The sequence below is a fragment of the Canis aureus genome, chromosome 1 (assembly GCF_053574225.1).
Source record: "Canis aureus isolate CA01 chromosome 1, VMU_Caureus_v.1.0, whole genome shotgun sequence".
In the NCBI taxonomy this organism is placed as follows: domain Eukaryota; kingdom Metazoa; phylum Chordata; class Mammalia; order Carnivora; family Canidae; genus Canis; species Canis aureus.
Genome location: NC_135611.1, coordinates 80,303,532 through 80,325,130, shown reverse-complemented (window position 1 = coordinate 80,325,130; position 21,599 = coordinate 80,303,532). Strand labels below are relative to the sequence as shown.

The 21,599-nt window shown below is 37.8% G+C and overlaps 1 long non-coding RNA gene across 1 annotated transcript; it reads right to left on the bottom strand.

Moving 5' to 3' along the window:
* Nucleotides 1-2,782: 2,782 nt before the first annotated feature.
* LOC144288825 (uncharacterized) lies at nt 2,783-20,032 on the bottom strand. The gene is made up of 3 exons (XR_013356849.1): nt 19,875-20,032; nt 6,189-6,310; nt 2,783-2,915 (listed from the first exon to the last, which is right to left on the bottom strand). It is a non-coding gene; the product is annotated as an uncharacterized LOC144288825 (long non-coding RNA).
* Between the last annotated feature and the right edge of the window lie 1,567 nt (nt 20,033-21,599).

Below are 21,599 nucleotides of genomic sequence, written 5' to 3'. Positions count from 1 at the left end.
TCCTCTACTTGCTAGCGTCAACTTTTCATCAGGCATTCATATTTGATTGATAGTTTGAAAACCATAAAACAAGGAAAACGCTGCATTCGAGCCAGTATTGTAATTGTGCAGATAACTGCACCATAATCATGGTGCTTGCCTTCTACTTTACAGGATTACAAATGATCAGATGAATAATATAGTGTATTAAAATATGTGATATATGTGCAAGGTAAGTACCATCCCTTCATATCAAAAGTAAAGCTAATAAGACTTAAGAAAACTGTATGTGTACACATACAAAAATTATATACAAAATGATATATATGTATATATCTCATGATTATAGTCCAGAGAGAAATAGAACACTAAGCTATAAAACAATAAAAACTATCTTTTTTTGGAATGCATCGTTTCAGTTCTCTAAACTGAAATAGGTTTTCCTAATGAAGTTGATGATAAAATATATAAATAGATTGGTGGAGATAGACATAGATATAGATATAGATACATCACATATATATCTGCACCACTTGGTTTTCCCCATCCCTTCTGTCTTGCCATCTTGCTACTTCTCCATCTAACGGCGCCCTCACTCTGTGCCCTACCTACCTACCCCCACCTACATTCTGCCACATAGTTCCATTGGTCTAAATTACTTTGGCTCATTATAGATTAGGGATAGCCATTTATGGCCCTGATTTAATGTTTCTGGAAATATGTTCCTTTGGCCCACCTGGAAAACATAGGATCATTTAGGATGCTCACTAAAAATGTTCATTAATAGGACATACCCCAGACCAATTGAAACAGATCTGTTTTTAACAAGCCTCCCACTTTCCCATTACTATGCATATTCAAATTTGAGAACCCCTTCCCTGGAGCAATGATCCTCATTAGGGATAGGCACAAATCTGAGAAGCTTCTCAAAAATTCAGGTGTAGCCACTATAGAATCGGCAACTCATATGTTAGGTATGACGGTGATGGTGATGGATAACAGAATTCAAAGTATCCCACCACATGCCAACTTGGAAATAACAACACAATACCCAAGGAGTATCTCTGCCAAAAGGACTGAGAATCACTGCCTTGGAAGTCACTGGTAGTGATGGGGTATTTCCTTTCCCAGAAGTGTGTTGAAATATGAAAATGTTGAGAATAGTTGTTACCCCTTGGATTTTGTGATGTCCCTGATAACAAGTGGTTTGAATTTTAAAAATAGCATTACACATTTAACTTATTTTTATATTATAAAATGATATAATCATGTACAACATAAAACCTAAACAAATTTCTTATATAATAGAAATGATTAATAGATATCATAAGCTTTTTTTTTCCAGCTATAGGCAACATGATAATTTTGAGGGGCAAATAAGTATACAAATTGCTAATTTTTTAAATTGCTACTTTTGGTGACCATGAAAATGTACCACTCAGATCAGAGAATGTAATTGAGTAATGGCCTTATTTGCCACCCCTCTGGATCAACCACACACCAAAGCCACACTTCTGGCAGGCTATGCCAGCCAATGTCTGAGCACAGAGTGGATAATAAGATGGCCCCATTCCAGTGCCATGCAGAACTCCCGATATAGGGACTTTGGCTTAAGGGCTTCCCACTGGCCTGGCCGAATCTTTCTTAGAATAGCAACATAGTCCATAATGCTTTATACACAGTCTTTCTTCAGTCTCTCCTTCTGCAGGTATCAGACCTGCATCCTGATCCAACTGAAGGCTCTTTCTGCCTCCTCTTGCTCCCTTTCCCCATCTTCCCTTATTCTCTTGCCTATTAAATCTCCTGCTAATCTAATCTCATCCTGACACGTTTCTTGGCAATTTGGATCTATGCTTCATTGAAAGTACTACTCATTTTATGTTCTATTCACTCCAACACACACACATACACAGATTGCTCATGCTTTCCTCAAATTAACTTCTTCCCGGTCATCAGAATGGCTCTCTTCTGAGTGTCGTTCTTATGGTTTCTTGCTCTCTGGTGAATGACAATGAATGGTAGTATATTCTTTAGATAAAACGTCCTCCTTTGGTATTCTATTATTCGTTGTATCTTCCTGTTAATATAATCCTTCAAACAGTAAAGATTCAAAGGATTCCTAAAGACACCTAAGGAAGACTTTTAATTGTGGGAATTTCAGTGCCTGGTCAAGGAAATATTTGGGGGTCACATTTGTTGAGCCCCACAGCCAGCACTCTGTAGGTAACTGTCTACTGCATTTAATTCTATGTAATCATAGAGCTATCATTCACCTCTTCTTTCCCTTTCCACTCCTGCCTCCAAAGCAACAATGAAAGCGGGGAAGGTTTTCCTTCCTCTCCAAATTACCTCAACAATGCTATTTCTTGCCATATAAAAGAAGAAAGCAACTTTAAGCATAGTAATTGTTTGACCTCTGTTGGAACTATGATGTAGGAGAAATTGAGGTCTACCCAATGGTTTAGTTTAATATAAGTAGTTACACTCGAGCATTACCAGGTAAGAAAAATTGAGAGGTCGGGAAAAATCTCATAGCTAAGTTATTATTAGCTATACTACATTATGTAGTGACTATGCAATTAGACTTTCTGTATCCCAGCTAATATGGGACATAAGCGAAACCCTAAGCTAGTAACCATTGCAAAAAGATCCTGAATGTTGAATCCTATAATCCTTAAGGTCTTTGACAGAAAACATGTTTTAATACTTTCCAATTTTTATCAGTACTCAGGATGTCAGAAAGAATTAATAATATTTAAATGGATATTTAAATGGTATTGAATGGATATTTAAAAACTGATATGTAAATATTTCAAATTAGGCCTAACATTCTTTATAATTGCCTCTGTATTTATCCTCAATTAATTTATTTACTTACTTTTTTTACTTGCTAAATTTGGAATGAGACTTCATCACTTCCTTTGGATGATTGGTAACTATAGCAATTAGAAGAAAAATAAAAAGTAAATACAAAAGTGGCTGTATCTGCTAAGCAAGTCATTTTAAGAACTAGAGTTGCAAATCAATTATTGGAGCTAGTGGTGGGCTTTATCAGTGGTGGGATTATACACTCTTTCCTACAGTGTTTTACTCACCCATTTTATCCTCTTCTATACACATGAATTCTTAAATCAGAAAGAATACCTTTGGGACAGCAGTGAAGAAGAAAATAAATGTAATAATGTCTCACAGTTAAAATAATCTGGCTTGTTAGTTATTAAATCCTATTATATCAGAATCCAAGCTACCTTTATGATATTATATTTCTGCTACCTTCCACACACACCTTATATACCAGTCAAACAGGAAAACTCACTCTTCCTAGAGCACCAGGTGGATGTGCTGGCCCTTGAGCCTTTGCTCATACTATTCCCTTTTCTTAGAAATCATTAAGATTCAGCCCTCAGCCTCTGGGAACCATCAGTCTACTTTCTGATTTTATGAGTTCAACTTTTGTAGATTCCAAGTGTAAGATCACACAGCACTTGTCTTTCTCTGGCTGATTTATTTCACTTAGTGGAATGATGACTATAATTAATAATATTGTATTGTATCGTATACTTGAAAATTGCTAACAGAATAGATTTCTAATGCTCTTGTTCCCCCCCACACACACACACACAGGTAGCTATGTGAGGTGATAGATAAGATCACCAATCTTATTGTGCTAATCCTTTTACAATATACATATATATGAAATCATCCTCTTGTACCCCTTCAATTTATACAATATAAATGTTCCATGACTTTTTTTTCTCTTTATTTTATTTTATTTTTTTGGTAAATGGATGAAACAGAGTGAAGTAATTTTGACTTTTGCATTTATCCTCAAAATAGTTAATTTTATTGGGGGTTAAAAGTAATTGGATAAGAACCATGACTGTGATATGAGGACAAATGAGAAATTTACCTTTAGGGGACATCAGGGAGGACATACCTGGTTATGACATTGGAGATAACTTTTGAGGTAGCTTCCATTTTTCCTATCCCTAAGGCAGCCACTTCCTAAACTTCTTTCTTTTCTTTTCTTTTTTTTTTTTTTTTTTAAATAGTAAAATTTTAGGTAATCTAAAGCCTAACAGATTCCACTAAGTCCGGTAGAGAAAAGATAGGATGGAGGTTGCCAACCAAGAAGATTCACAGGAAACCCTAGTACTGGGGAAGTATGTGAAGTTCAGATGCTGCCTCCTGACAGAGGCCAAGTCTAGTTAAGCCAGCATGGCTGGTCTCCTTTCAGATTTCAGTCTGTTGCACTAGACTAAAATTGGCCTTGCTCCTTTCAATTTATACTTGGAAACCAATATTAAATATTGTCTTCACTGTTATCTAAAACATACTGATAGGTGTTAAATATGAATCCTATATGAACATAAGAATTATCTTTCTATATATGATTAGGGATTAAAAGTTTTCAAACTTCTGATTGTTTTTAACATGTACACCTGATTTTGTCCAAGAAGAATATATCTTTAATTTGATCATAAAAATTAATGGTAAATGGGTTATAAAACAGAATTTTGTTTATCTTCTTTGTAGATGCATTCTCTTTCTGTCAGATTATTGTCTGGAAGGGTAGAAAGCTACCACTATATTCCTGAGGTCTTTGTTTTCTCTCTACCCTCATTTGTGATTACTCTTAGCAGAAGAAGGGGTAAACAGGCCTGCCTTAGAACTTACATGCCCTCGAGCAATTGTTAGAACACCACTGGGAATGGAGCTCAAGGAAGAAGTAAGAGAAGTGAGAAGAAAAAACATGTTATGTTTTAGTCATTATTTGAAATATTAATCTTAAAAATATAGATTAAACTCCATTTAGTTAAATCATTAGTAGTAAAGCCTCCTTAGAACATTCTTCGATTCTCTAAATCTGTATTCTAAGGAAAACATGCTGTATGTTTGGTACTGAGAGAGTAACAGGGAATATTTGTTTTCATGCCATTCATTTTTTTTGTTTTTGTTTTTTAAGAGAGAGAGCAGGAATAGGGGCAGAGAGCGAGAGAGAGAGAATCCTAAGCAGACTCCACCCTCAGCTCAAACCAGATGCAGGGCTCAATCTCACGACCCAGAGATGATGACCTGAGCCACAATCAAGAATCGGATGCTTAACTAACTCAGCCACCGAAGCACCCCTTCATGCCATTCTTTATAACCATTCTTATGATGTATATATTGTGATGGTTAAACTACTAGGGAGTTCTAGTAGTTTGTTATGGACCATTTCTGTGGTCCTTATAATGTCTTAAATTAGTGTTCCTATATTAGTGGTACTACAGTGTAAAGTTCACAAGATGTAAATCCTTATTATAAACATTGCCTGTGCTCACATATAAAAGAGAGAAGATATCAGGCAACCTATATCCCAATCTCCTAACTTTCTAAACCATTCAGTGTAGAGGTGTATCAATCTCTTTAGAAACTGTGTGCTCCCTTAGGGCTGGCACCATTTATCACTCATCTCTGAATGCACTGAGCTATGTATGGTAGGTATATTATAAGTAGTCAACAAATAATTGTCAAAAGGAACTTCCCAAATGAATCCATTTTGTTCCTTTAAGGAATTAATTTTTGCTAATTATCGCCAAGTAATGTGTGATCTCATTTAGGATATTGACTAGGTGAACCTATAAGTTCTATGGCCATGTGAAGAATGCATATCCTAAAATTCCTAAAACATGCAGCGAAGTTATTGTAAAGTTTCCCAGTAGAAATCACTGGGTGTTCACTACATGTATCAGATACTACACTAAAGGCTCTACTTGGATTATCTTGTTGATTCCACACATCTACCCTACTGAGGACTATTATTAATTTCAGTTTTCAAATAAGTTGCAGTACAGTTGAATAACACTGTAGCTGTTGTTTGGTATTTGCCCAAAATCACAGCTAATAAGTGACCTTGATTTTACAATAGGGAAGTCTGACATTAGAGCCTGAAGTCTTAGTAGCCATTTTGCTCTACTGCCTTTTAAATAGACTCCAAAAATGCACATTCTATACAAGCAAACCAGGTGGGAATCATACACATCAAAGCCCACTCATTCAATCAGTAAATGTTCATCATGCACCCAATCTGTCCATTTTTTCAACAAACCCTTGCTGGAGTTTCAAAGCTTAAAAGAGGGTCCACTCCTGCCTTCAGTGTGTTTTAGGAGATAATACGGCATAGTGAGGACTATGCTGCAGGTTTGAACATGGAAGAGTGAGGTCACCTTCAAGGGGTCCTCAGTTGTCCCAGGTTGGTTTGAGATTGCTTTGCAGAGGAATTGTCTTGGAGGATGAGCAGGAGTTACCAGGGCCACAGGACTGGGAGTATTCTAGGCAGAAGAACAGCCTGTGGAGAGATGCAAAGATGAGAAATATCAAGGCTGACATGTTCGGACAAATTGAAATTGGAACTACAAAAACACAAAAAGTGGGCAGAAAAGGGTCATATGTTTACCAAAGGCATTGTGCTCAAGCTCACACATGCTGTTTGTGGAGCCTAGATTTTAAAAACTGGGTCTCCTAGAGTCAAACATGCTAGCCTAGCCTTATGGTATGAACTAGTAACAGCTCAAGGTAGAGACATACTCAAGCATCTATCAAAATGTTAGAATTTGCCTTCCCTTTCATTCACTGTCCCTCCACAGACATTTTCAACTTCTTACATTAGTTCTGTAAAGAAATTTTAATTAATTGTTCCAGCAATTCCAGGTTTACCAACAAGAATAAAAAAAAAAAATACAGGCTTCATGTTGATGGTAAAGATGATGGATGTTCTCTGCTTTTTTAATAGTTTTGCCAGGCATGATTGATTTAATAATAGGCAGGTTTCATTTTAATGCTAGTGACAACTGGGGGAAGAGTTGGCAAGGAGAATAAGAGAGTGGTACTCTATAGCAGGTATTTAACGAAGACAGCATGAAAATCAATATTAATCCTTTGCTGGCAGCTGAAAATTTCAAACAACTTAAACAGACGAATGGGCCATAATGTCAGTCAGTAGTATTAGTCTATTCATTGGCTCACTCTTGGACTAGATGAGAACTGTTGTTGATTAAAAATCCATTCCAGGAATGCCACCACACATGTTAAGCAGAATAAGTTCTCCCTGGGGGCCAGAAAATTTTCCTCCCTTTGCCTTTTTAGGTCTTCCTTTAATCCCATCAATTTCCAAGGAGTTCTGTGTTCCCCCTGTGGGCAAAATTCTTATAGGCTTTTCTAGCTTCTGGGCCGTCTGTCTCCCACTTAAAGAGTAGGTGACCTCCCCAACCAGAGAGTGCATCTCCTACACACACCAGAGATAATCCAAATCTGTGCCAGCTGCAAAGAGAAGTCCTGTAGAACAAATCAAATCTCAGGCATGGCCCTATGGTTGCATTTCTTGTCCTAATCTGTGCAGATGGGTAGAAGACATGTCATGGGAAAGCAGTGAGAAAAATTAAGAAAGAAGCACTGTGAATTTTCTATATGTTGTATTTAGTAGATGTCTCCCAGGATGATTATTATCATTTAGTCAGTATATCTGGGTTGACATGGAGCTTACATTAAGTTAGGCTCGAAGCTTGCCAGAATGTTGGAATGCTTAGAAAAACAAGCCTTGATCCAGTCAGTCTCCCAGGAAACACTGAGGAATTTCCTGTGGTCTTACTTGTTACTTGCACCTGGTTAGTAGAAAGATACATACATGCCTGAAGTACCCAGAACAATCGGGAAAGTGTAGAAGAGCTTAAGACCACCCCTGTTATTGATAAACAGGAGTTCCTTGAAGAACAAGTGTGAATCTTTGCGTCAATCAAGAGTAGCTGTGCATCTCCATGGGATCTTGATGACGTCTTCTTTCATTGAGGGTGCTGTCCTGTCCCTGATCAATGTAACATAATCATTTATGTATGTCCTCATATCTTTGACTTACATTAATGGAACAAATGTGTTTTTTCTCCTTTTTTTTTTCTTTCCATCAGTCAGGTCTTTGTAATCATTGTGACAATGCCCAAGAACCTCAGTTTGCAGAATTGTCCTTTTCACATTAATGATTGGAAAAGAGCTAGAAAAATATGAGTTTTCCCAAGGCCCCTTTGATAAGAAAGTGAGGGAGGGTGCACCTGGATGGGTCAGTTGGTTATGCAGCTGACTTTTTATTTCAGTTCTGGTCAGGATCTCAGTGTCCTCGGATCCAGCCCCATGTCAGGCTCTATGCTCAGCAGGGAGTCTACTTCAGGATCCTCCCTCTCCCTTTGCCCCTTCACTTCCTTGCTCTCTCTCTCTCTCCCTCTCATGAATAAATAAAATCAAGAAAGAAAGAAGAAAAGAAAGAAAGAAAGAAAGAAAGAAAGAAGAAAGAAAGAAAGAAAGAAAGAAAGAAAGAAAGAAAGAAAGAAAGAAAAAGGAAGGAAGGAAGGAAGGAAGGAAGGAAGGAAGGAAGGAAGGAAGGAAGGAAAAAGAAAGAAAGAAAGAAAAGAAAGAAAGAAAGAAAGAAAGAAAGAAAGAAAGAAAGAAAGAAAGGAAAGAAAGAAAGAAAGAAAGAAAGAAAGAAAAGAAAGAAAGAAAGAAAGAAAGAAAGAAAGAAAGAAAGAAAGAAAGAAAGAAGAAAAGGAAGGAAGGAAGGAAGGAAGGAAGGAAGGAAGGAAGGAAGGAAGGAAGGAAGAAAAGGAAGAAAAGGAAGGAAGGAAGGAAGGAAGGAAGGAAGGAAGGAAGGAAGGAAGGAAGGAAGGAATCTACAATGTAATCTCTTATCCCCTGAGGTGCTATTAGAATGAAATGAAATCATTCAAATTTATAATAGACTATAGTTCTAGGAGTTAGACCCTGATGTCCACTTCACATCCTAGGGGAAGTGGATTCTTGGTCTCTCTCTACATATGTTCTTTTGAAGAGAGGAAACTGAAAATTTCAACTAGGAAAACTTACAGAATTGGAAGTCCAGAAACTGGATAGATGTTTGATTTAATTACAAAGATTCTCCAAAATGGGCCTACTACCATTAACAGATTTAGAAAAGGAAGGATAAAAGGTAGAAAGAATTTAACTCTTACCAATTTCTTACTGTAATATAGGCACAAAGTTAGATGCATTACATTACTACCTTGTTTGATACACATATGGCAACTTGGTGCTCTATACCATGTTAGGTAGATCACTGGGACTTGTACAGGTAACATTATGGGTGAATGATATATCCTCCATGAGGTCTCTCTTTCTTTCATACCTCACATTCAAAGCTTTAGGCTACATATATATACACACATTATATATATATAGTTAAAGATTTCATTTATTTATCCATTTATTTATTTGAGAGAGAGAGAGAGAGAACAAGCAGGAGGAGAGGAAGAAGCAGGCTGCCTGCTCAGCAAGGAGCCTGGCACAGGCTCAATCCCAGCCCCCTGGGATCATGACCTAAGCTGTAGGCAAAGACTTGACTGACTGAGCCACACTCAAACACCCCTATATCTATACATTTATTTTTTTTTATTGGAGTTCAATTTGCCAACATATAGCATAACACCCAGTGCTCATCCCATCAGGTGCTCCCCTCAGTACCCGTCACCCAGTCACCCCCACCCCCTGCCCACCTCCCTTTCCACCACCCCTTGTTCGTTTCCCAGAGTTAGGGGTCTCTCATGTTCTGTCTCCCTCTCTGATATTTCCCCACTCATTTTCTCTCCTTTTCCCTTTATTCCCTTTCATTATTTTTTATATTCCCCAAATGAATGAAACCATATAATGTTTGTCCTTCTCTGATTGACTTATTTCACTCAGCATAATACCCTCCAGTTCCATCCATGTCGAAGCAAATGGTGGGTATTTGTCGTTTCTAATGGCTGAGTAATATTCCATTGACCACATCTTTATCCATTCATCTTTCGATGGACACCGAGGCTCCTTCCACAGTTTGGCTATTGTGGACATTGCTGCTATAAATATCGGGTGCAGGTGTCCCGGCATTTCACTACATCTGTATCTTTGGGGTAAATCCCCAACAGTGCAATTGCTGGGTCCTAGTGCAGATCTATTTTTAACTCTTTGAGGAACCTCCACACAGTTTTCCAGAGTAGCTGTACCAGTTCACATTCCCACCAAAAGTGCAAGAGGGTTCCCCTTTCTCCACATCCTCTCCAACATTTGTGGTTTCCTGCCTTGTTAATTTTCCCCATTCTCACTGGTGTGAGGTGGTATCTCATTGTGGTTTTGATGTGTATTTCTCTGATGGCAAGTGATGCGGAGCATTTTCTCATGTGCTTGTTGGCCATGTCTATGTCTTCCTCTGTGAGATTTCTGTTCATGTCTTTTGCCCATTTCATGATTGGATTGTTTGTTTCTTTGGTGTTGAGTTTAATAAGTTCTTTATAGATCTTGGATACTAGCCCTTTATCTGATATGTCATTTGCAAATATCTTCTCCCATTCTGTAGGTTGTCTTTTAGTTTTGTGGACTGTTTCTTTTGCTGTGCAAGAGCTTCTTATCTTAATGAAGTCCCAATAATTCATTTTTGCTTTTGTTTCTCTTGTCTTCATGGATGTATCTTGCAAGAAGTTGCTGTGGCCTCTATACATTTATAAAGAGAGTTCAGTCACCTGCAAGCTATCAGCATCTCTTTCCTGGATTATGTAATATCCTCCCAACTGGTCTTCCTGTGTCTACCCATGTCCTCATATTGTCTAGCCTAGATATAGAAGCTTGAGTGGACCTTTTAAAATGTCAGATCAAATTACTCCTCTGATCAAAACTATCAGTGTTTCTCTATTTCACTCAAACTAAAAGGCCATTATAGTTTACCAAAAGTGGTGAAGTGCAGAACTCCAGGTCTCCATCCCTCCACAAAAGCAACCAATATGCTGGCAAAAACTGTCAGAATTAACTTTTGCAGAACTCTAAAATCTAGTCATAAGCACAACAACCAAGGAAAATGAAGGAGAAAGAAACTGCTGTAATGCAGTAAGAGAGAGCAGGGATGTTATTGAAAATCCTCTGACTCTGCCTACTTATCCTTCCATTTGCTATAACCCCTGTTATCAATTATCTTTTCACAGTTTCCATAATTTTGCCTTTTCCAGAATATCATATAGTTGGAATCATACAAAATGTACCCTTTTCAGATTGGCTTCTTTCACTTAGTAATATGCATTTAAGTTTCCTCCATATTTACCACTTTTATTTCTTATTTGATGAGATGGATAAACTATAAAAGGTGGATAAGTTCCTGGAAATATACAACCTACCAAGATTAAATCATGAAGAAATGGAAAATCTCATCAGAAAAATAAAAATGAGACTGAATCAGTAATCAAAAATCTGCCAGGAAAGAAAAGCCCAGGACCAAATCGTATCACTGTTATTTCTACCAAACATTTAAAGAATAATTAAGAACAATCCTTTTTAAACTCTTCCCAAAAAATAGAAAAGACGGGAACACTTTCTTATTGTATCATGACAGCAATACTATGATTCATCAATTGATGCAAAGGAAGCATTTGACAAAAAGAAAAAGAAAAAAAAGAAAAGAAAAGAAAAGAGAACACCCTTTTATAATTTAAAAAATCAACAAATTGTAAATAGAAAGGAACTTCCTCCGCTATAAAGAGTAGTTGGAAAAAACCCACAGCTCACATTTCACTTAATGGTGAAGGACTTAAAGCTTCTCCTTAAAATGAGAATTAAGATAAGGACTGTTTTCTCTACTTATATTCAAAACTGTATTGGAAATTATCCCCAAGAAATTAGGCAATAAAAAAAATAATAAGGCATCCAAATTGGAAAAACAAAAGTAAATTTATTTCTATTTACAGATGATATAAAAGCTATTAAATCTAATAAACGAATTCAGCAAAGTTGTAGAATATAATAAGATTAAGAGGGCAGCCCCAGTGGCACAGCGGTTTAGCGCTGCCTGCAGCTCGGGGTGTGATCCTGGAGACCCAAGATCGAGTCCCACACCGGGCTCCTTGCATGGAGCCTGCTTCTCCCTCTGCCTGTGTCTCTGCCTCTCTCTCTGTGTGTGTGTCTCATGAATAAATAAATAAAATATTTAAAAAAAAAAGACTAAGATTAAGAGCAAAATTCAGTGATATTTGGCAGTCTGGGTGGTTCAGTGCCCTGCTTTCAGCCCAGGGCATGATCCTGGAGTCCTGGGATTGAGTCCCACATCAGGCTCCCTGCATGGAGCCTGCTTCTCACTCTGCCTGTGTCTGCCTCTGTGTGTCTGTGTGTGTGTGTCTCATGAATAAATAAATAAAATCTTTTTAAAAAAAATAGTGATATTTCTACACACAAGCAATGAACAATTAAATTAAGTAAACAATTTCCTGTACAATAACATCTAAAAAATAAAATCCTTAAGAATAAGTTTAACAAAGGAGGTTTTAGGCTTGTACATTGAAACTACTAAAATATTGGTGAAAGAAATGAAAGAAGATATAAATAAATGAAAAGATGTCCCATATTCATGGATTGAAAGACTTACTATTGTTGAAACACTATTATTCAAAGCAATCTGTGGAGTCACTGCAATCCCTATCAAATGTTGTGTTGTGCAGAAATGGAAATATTGATCCTAAAATTCATATGGAATTGTAGAGGATTTCAAATAGCCAAAACAATATTTAAAATGGAGGAAGAAAGCTGGGGACTTGCAATTCCCAATTTGAAAACTTACTACAAAGCTACAGTAATCAAAACAGAGTTGTAAGGGGAGCCTGGGTGGCTAAGTGGATTAAGCTTCTGACTCTTGATTTTAGCTTGGATCATGATCTCAGGGTTGTGGGATCAAGCCCTGTGTCCAACTCCATTCTCAGCAGGGTGTCTGCTTGGGATTCTCTATCTTCCTTTCCCTCTGCCCCTCTCCTCTCTCTCTCTCTCTCTCTCTCTCTGTCTTTTTCTCTCTCTGAAATAATCGGACAGATCTTAAAAAACAAACAAAGTTGTAAGGGCATAAGAATTGACATATAGATCCATGTAATAAATTAAGAGTAAAAACACAAACTTGAATTCAAAACTTAATTTTCCACAAGAGTGCCAGGACTACTCAAGGGAAAGAATTTTCTCTTCAACAAAGGACATTGGAACAACTGGATATCCACATGCAAAAAACAACAAAAAAAGACCTTGCTCTTCTATCTTATACCATCTTATACCATCTAAAAAAATTAACATAGAATGGTTCAAAGACTTAGGTAAATGAAAGAACTAAAACTAGACTCCTCTTAGAATGAAACATAGGAGTAAATGCCCATGGCCTTGAGTTTGGATTCTTAGATATGGTACCAAAACTAGAAGCAACATGGAAAAAGATAAATTGAACCTTATCAAATTAAAAGCTTCTATGCATCAAAGGATACTATCAAGAATGTGGAAAGACAAAATTATATAATTGAGCAAAATGCTTGCAAATCATATATTTGATAATGATGTAGTATCCAGATTCTATTAAAACTCCTAAATCTCTGCAACAAAAAGACAACCCAATTTAAAAAATGAGCAAAGACCTTGAATAAATATTTATTCAAAAAAGATATACATTTACATGAAAAGATGCTCAGTCTCATTAATCATTAGGGAAATGCAAATTACAACCACAGTGACATACCACTCACCCACTAAGGTAGCTATAATAATAATAATTTTTAAAAAGAAAACCAGAAAATAACATGTGCTAGTGAGGATGTGGAGAACTTGGAACCTTGTGGTGCTGGCGGGAAGGTAAAATGGTATAGCCTATGTAGAAAATGGCATGGTAGTTCCTCATAAAGTTAAACATGGGATTATTGTATGACTCAGCAATTCACACCTAGGTATATATCCAAAAGAACTGAAAACAGATATTCAAACAAAAACGTATACACTCATGTTCCTAGAATCATTATGTGCAATAGACAATATGTGGAAATAACCCAAATGTCTATCAGTTGATGAATGATTAAACAAAATGTGGTATAGCCATGCGATGGAATATCATTTAGCCATAAAAATGATATATTTTACAACATGGATGAACCTTAAAACATAACGCTAAAAAAATAAAAGCTGGACACAAAAGGTCACATGTTATGTAGTTCCATTTGTAGGAAATGTCCAAAACAGGCAAATCCATAGAAACAGAAGGTGGGTTGGTGGTTGCCAGGTGCCGGAAAGCTGGGAAAATGGGAAGCCACTTCTTTATGGGTATGGGATACCCATTCTATCATTTAGGGGTGATAGAATGTGTAGAGCTAGGTAGAGAGGATGGTAATAATTGTTGTTTCGTGTTCAGACCACAACCAACACTTGGCAGGAAATTCAAGAATGTGAAAAGAATACTGGTGTGAGGTTACAGTCCTGGAAAAAGAAGTACCTAACGTGTGATCTGGAATTCTGGCTGAAATTCATACCAGACACCAAAAGGAGGTAAAAAGCCTCTAGTGGCTTTAGGCAACATAGCAAGGGAGTGTAGCAACCTATGACTCAGTGAGAGCAGTGTTAACGTGACTAACTCCACATCCCATATCTGGAGGGCTGCGGCTGCGGACACACTCCCTGTGGTTTGCAGGCTCGGTTCGGAAGCTGGGCAGGTCCCAGGCTGCAGGTGGCAGACATCAGTGACTCAACCGCCTGCCGTCAGGAGAGGCATGGGAACATACCTAATTATAGGTCTGGAACTACAAAGTAAATTGGAGAATTGAAACACTTACCCAAGGATTTGGGGAAGAACAAGATCTTAATCCCCTACTTTCTTCCTTTATCTGCTTGCTTTGGGCAATGACTTTTCTTTAGCCTGAATCTAGAGCAGTTTCTTAAGTGTTCTGCTTTGGAGTGTTAACAGATGTTATACGGAAAATGGGTTCTTTGGAAATATTGCCTTAAATAAAATTAAACAGGCTTCATTATTACAAGACTTCTGAAAGTTTTGATGTGGGCTTACCCTTTAAGAAAGGAATGTAGCATTGCCCAAACCTATTTGCCTGTGAAAGTCTTGTTTTGTTTCCTTGGTTTTTGTTTTGTTTTGTTTTAGTAAAATGTCTTGCCAAACTGATACTTCAAGGAACTTTTTTGGGGGAAATGCTAATCTAGATATTTTCTCTTTGTTTTTTTGTGTAGATTAAATCAGAGGGCCTTGAAATTCTTGCTATATATATGCTGGCTATTAAAAATCATGTGGTGCAAAGGGAGGCCCACCAAGCTTAGAATCCACTCATCCAGCAACAAGAATCTAGAGTTAGATTCTAGATCAATCAGTGCCACTGCATTACCTTGGGCAAGCCACTTTATCTCTATTTTCTAGTCAATAAAGAAAAGCCTTGAGCTAGCTGATCTCAAAGATTTTTCTTTTAAAGCCTCTGAAATTCCAAGTCCTTTGAAGGTGGATCTGAGATTTCCCCATTTAACATAACATCTGAAAATATTCTACATAGACTTATCATTCTACCCAATTTTCCAAACTCATTTTCACAAGTATTTCATCTTACTTGTTTTGAGATGTTTCCTTTTTCTATATTAAATTATCTTATTTTTAAAAAATATTTGTTTAATTATCTTAGAGAGAAGGACAACATGAGTGGAAGGGGCTGAGAGAGAGAGAACCTCAAGCAGACCCTATGCTGAGTGTGGAGCCCAATGCAGGGCTCGATCTCACTACCCTGAGGTCACAACCTAAGCCAAAACCAAGAGTCAGATGCTTAACTGACTATCCCACCCAGGCAACCCTACATTAAATTCCCTTATAAACTTTGGTCTCTTTCTAGACTTTCTAGTTTGTTCCATTGTTTTTGATGCTGCAGTGCCACACTAATTATTGAGACATTTTAATGGGTTTTGCATGTAATTTGACTACTTTAAAATGTTAGCAATATCCAGGTAACTAATGAAAATAGGAACTACAGTTCACTTCTATTACTTAGGGCATAATTTGTATATTAAAAATGTGTCTGCTATTGGAACACCTGGGTAGCTCAGTGGTTGGGTCCTGGGATCAAGTCCCACATCGGGCTTCTCCCTTTGCCTGTGTCTCTGCCTTCTCTCTCTGTCTCTCATGGATAAATAAATAAAATCTTAAAAAAAAAAATGTGCTTGCTATTATCTAGTCGATGTTCCAGAAGGATAGGTGGGTCAGTTGGGTGGCCCTCTGTAGAATTCCACAGGTGCCAGAAAATGACTAAATACAAATAAATCAGTGCATGTTTCATTGCACTGTTCTCATCTCAGTTATACTGGGGAAGCTAAGTCAGTACTCAGTATTTTCATCAGCCTTCTGGACTATGTAGCCAACTTTTTGTTACTTGCTTGACTACTAGGAATCATGAGTATGGCCTTCTCTGGCTTTGAAAATTTAATCATTGTTCTTGCTTTCAGACTGTCTATCTGCTTGGTTTTCCCCATCACCATTTTTAAATACCTATGTCCCAGCCATTTATAAATCTTGCTTAATGATCTAGGAATTGATTAATGGTAACATGAATTGATTACAAAATTAAATATGTCCATTTGCAAATCTGTGTGCCCAGGTTTAAATAACCAGGTTAACACTAACCAAATGCAAAAGACAAATTCATTGCAGACAAAATATTGTTCTACTTATTGCACAAACTGGAAGCATATTTAATCTTGCTAATCTCAGGAAAAAACAAAGACCCTTGTTTTATGCTTTGGATGTGGCAGATATTCCCATGTTATAGACTTTGCACCAAGTCTTTATTGCAAGCCTCTAATAAAGGATATTTTCTTAAACTAAATGACTGATACTAACAGCAGGTAACATGGAACTATTTCTCTCTCTCTCTCTCTCTTTTTTTTTTTTATTTCATCATTTGTATCTAAAAGGAAGACTTTCGTGTTCATTGGCCTACAAAAGTCTTGGGGTAATTGCAGAAAGTTTTGGCAAACATTATGAAAACCAATCAAATGTATTCATCTTACATTTTGTGTTTCAGAAAATGTAGAAATAAAATGTATATTGCACATAAAATTTTGTTTATCATCTGATATTTATTCTAATTTCCACCTGGTAGAGATTCAACTAGCCCTTTGTGATGTCTACGTTAAAAGATGCAAACTGAAAATTAGATTTAAGGTTGAAGGAAAAGGAAGCTGTGCCTAAATAAACAAAACAAATAAATGTAACGGAACCAAATGCTTGATAAATCTGGCACAGTGTCTTTCAGAAGTGAATGAAGTACTCACAAACTATATTAAAAAGGAGAAGAATATTTAAAATAACTCACTCCTCCACATCCTACTGATACAGACACAAATCTCAGAAGTAATTAAAATAAAGATATCAAAGGGGAGGGCAAATACCCTTGCAAACTCAGAATGGTAAAATACACACAGCCTGACCTCGGTTACCATTGAATCAAATAAGCTGTTAATTACAAAAGGATGAACACCCTCTGGAGATAACAGCAAACTCCAGACAGTCAATAGGATGTGATAACATCCAATACAATCAAGAAACATTTGAGTTGAGCACAGGATTATACACGAGGATTGGAGGATTAGGAGACATGGCATTTCTGAGTCTAGTAAACAGAAAGCACAAGATGCCAGCTGAGGAAGGTATAGGTTAGGAAAGACAGATGTGATGAATTAATCACTAAGAGAGCAGGGAGATAATGGCCCAGTTCTGTTCCTGGCTGGCAGGGAATGAATTTACCAAGATGACCTCTCTTGGATCTCTAATCTTCCATTATGAGTAGAGGGTGTGTGTGACTCCAATATTAAGAAATTCTGACAATTCTGTAATTGTTGTTGAGTTTTGGTTAAGTAGGAGAGTGGCTACTTTGTATAATTTAAAAATTATGGGCATACTGTGTCCCTTTAAAAACCCTGGTATTGGGATCCCTGGGTGGCTCAGCAGTTTAGCGCCTGCCTTTGGCCTGGGGCATGATCCTAGAGTCCTGGGACCAAGTCCCACATCAGGCTCCCTGCATAGAGCCTGCTTCTCCCTCTGCCTGTGTCCCTGCCTCTCTCTGTGTGTGTCTTTCATGAATAAATAAATAAAAATATTTTTTAAAAAACCCTGGTATTTCAATGTTATCACTCATTGTTGAGATAATAGCTGAAGGCATATTTTAAGATAGAGAAATTAATTTTGACAAACATGAGTATCTGACATTTATCTTCTGTATCAGTTTCTTATTGCTGTGTAACAAATCACACCAAAATTTAGTGGCTTAAAACAACACACATTTTTTAATCTCATAGTTTCTGTGCATCAGGAATCTGGATGTGGTTTTGCTGGGTGCCTCTGGGTCAGGGTCTCTCACAAAGCTCCAAGGAAGATGTTGGATGGGATTCCAGTCATGACAAGGCTCAAATTGGGAAGGATCTGCCACCAAGTTCTTTCACGTGACTGTTGACAGCCATCGGATCCATTCCTGAATTCAGTCATGTGGCTATTGGAGACCTCAGGTCCTCAACGACTGGTTGCCTAGATATGTCAGTTTCTTGCCATCCAGGCTTGTCCACAGGGCTCTCCATGATGTGAAAGCTTGCCTTCCTCAGAAAGCAAGAGGTCCAAGAGGGCAGCGGGTGGGGAGGGAGATCAAAGGAGAGAGAGCTCCAAGATGGAGGGCACAATCTTTTTGTTACCTAATCTCAGAAGCAAAATCCCCTCACCTCTCTTGCCTTCTATTATCTAGAAGCAAGTCACCTATTTTAGCCACCCAAGGAGGCAGGATTACACAAAGGCATGAAGATGAGAAGATGGGGATCATCGAGGGCAATGTAGGAGGTAATCTCCTACATTCTATCAAATATTCATGGGTCAAGAGAGGAATATTGATATACTAATAAAAAAGAGTTCTTTTGCAGTTCCTAACTAGCTCTCTTTAGCATTATAGCTGACTGTCTAGGGACAGTAAGTGTGTATGTATGGCAAGTATGTAGTGACAAGATTAAGGAACTTCTTGTGAGAATCTACAATTTATTCTCTTTATCCCTCCACCAATATCTAGTAGGAACTCAAGTTAGCATCTCAACTCATACTTTTTTTTTATTTTCTAAGATTTATTTATTTATTCATGAGAGACACAGAGATAGAAGAAGAGATATAGGCAGAGGGAGAAGCAGGCTCCCTGTGGGGAGCCTGATGCAGGACTCAATCCCAGGACCCCGGGATCATGATCTGAGCCAAAGGCAGATGCTCAACCACTGAGCCATCCAGCTGCCCTCAACTCATACTTACAAGATCTTAGTGGACCCTTTGGCAACATGAGCATAGTGAACCACTCCCACCATGAAACAACTCTCTTGGCTTCTGAGAGTACTTTTCTATTCTGGTTTTCCTCCTACCTCTCTAATTTTGCCTCTTAATGATCATCATATACTTTTTCTGTCTCTACTTAACTAAATTTTGATATCCTCTGTGGTATCCTTCTTAGTCCTCTTCCCTGTTCACTCCATTTATTTTCCTTCAGCAGCCTTATACATGCTCATACCCATACCCTCGATACTGATGATCTCCAGAGAGGCATCCCCAACACAGAAATCTCTTTAAGTTTCATGTATTTTATGCATCTATGAACTCCTCATTTCCACTTTATTCTGTCACCCCACAAATCTCGCTCTTTACCATCTTCAGCATCTCAGATAAAGACAACACTGTAAATCTGTTGTCCAAAGCAGAAATATGATAGAACACCCCTTCCCAACAGGAAAAATGGTCAAAACTTGTCTCTCTATGTCATTTTTATATATTTCTCAATTCTTCCTTCTCCCTTCCAATTCTACTGCAATGGCTCCAAATTTGGTATCTTTTCCAATCTAGAATAACATTGTAGACTCCTAACTGGTTATTGTCTCCAGTGACAACAACTTCCAACTTGCCTTAGTGTCACCAGAATAATATCTGAATGGTTGAAAAGCCCTTCTCTGGCTCCTTGTCACGGCCATGACAAAAATCCAAGCTATTTAGCTTCATGTGTGAGAAACTTTATGTTCTTTACCTTCTTCTTTGCTTTCATCTCTCAATCAGCTCCACGTGCATTGAAGACTGTAGTCCTCTGGAACCACTTGCAGGGTCCTGAAGCTACTTTCTTATACCACTGTAACTCCTCAGCCTTGTATGTTTGGCAGGCCCCACTCTAATTGGCTAACTCCTATTTATTTTCCCTAGCACAGTGGAAGAATCAGCAGGTCTCAAATTGCCTCTCTCCACCCTGCCACTCCCACAACGTGAGTGCATGCACACAAACACATACACACATACATATATGCCACACAGCTGCACGGGGACCTGAATGCCCTTCTTTTGTCTTCTGGTAACTTCCTCACATACCATGCCATTGCCATGACCATTCTGCATTGTATTTATCTGTCTACTTAAGCATTTCTCCTATTAGACTGTGAACATCAGAGGGTAGGATTTTTATACATTTTCTTCATTCCCGACATCTAATTCAGAGTTTGGCATAAAATAGGCAGACAACAATGTGGGACTGAATGAAGAAAAACATGTATGCATGAATGAATGTTGAATTCTCACATTTTGATCATATACAACATATAATCAGCTTAATTTTTATGAGAACATCCATTTTTTAAAGGGGAATGGAGAGTGAGAGTCTTAAGAAATATGGAGCTAACTATCTCCCAGTCCCATTGGGTGAATAACAGAAGCGGGAGTCTCAGAAATACTTAGTTGAAATGGAGAGCTTCATTTTTTTTAGCCGATTGCAAAACTATGTCTACCAAGCATGTTCACCAGTTGATCTGTGTCCTATGTGCTTACCTGTAATTTTTTTGGTGCTTTCAGCCATTTGGCTGCTAAGTTATGGTTGATTATATTCAGAGGATTCCCTCTTCTGCAGAGATAGAGGGTTTTCTCTGTCTGTGCCTAAGTCTTTTCTGCTTTGGGGGCCAGTTGTGGAAGGCAGAGAGCAAAGATGATGAAGTTTTGCCTTTGGTGAAACATTCGTCTTTGACAGAATCTCTGGGAAAACGATCAAGAGCTATAATGAAAGAGTAACTTCAGTCAACCAAAGTCAAGTCCAGAATTTCAATTCTTGTTGTGGTTGAGGTTCCAGAATCTCACCATAACAGGATTGGTTATAGTTCTGTTGAGTGATTCACAGAGTGATAATAACAGAGTACAGAGGTTGTTTTTGGCCTCTTTTAACAGTTCAAATTCCTTATAGATACCATCTTATTAATTCTACAAACATACCTGCATCGTAGAGGAAAGCATTGAACCTAAGCTCACAGGTAGGTACTTGAGTCTGTTTCATTGCCTTGGGGCAGGACCACACCCAGTGCATACTAGGAAAGTGAGATCTACCTGGTTTAATTGTGGGTTCTAATGCCTTTTATCCTCTCTGGAGTCCCTCAGCTACAATTTAAGTCTGTTTATTATTACTGACATTATTATATAGGTATGACTTAGGGTCCTAAATTCACCTGTGTGTGTGTAATTGATCTAAATATAATGGCCTACATTTGTCTGTGTATGCATCTGTGTGTAACTAATGTGGATTTTTCCTTGAAGGGGAATGATTTTTATTTTCTGAGTTCAATCACAGAGTGCTGAGTTCGAGCCTCTCAATCTCCCCAGCACGTAGCCCATGTCACCCTCTTTCAGTTATCTTGAACAATACTTTTTCTTTGGATAGACCTGAAGTAAGGAGTCTATCTTGAAGACTTCATAGACTAGATGTTCCAACTCTAGCTTTGGG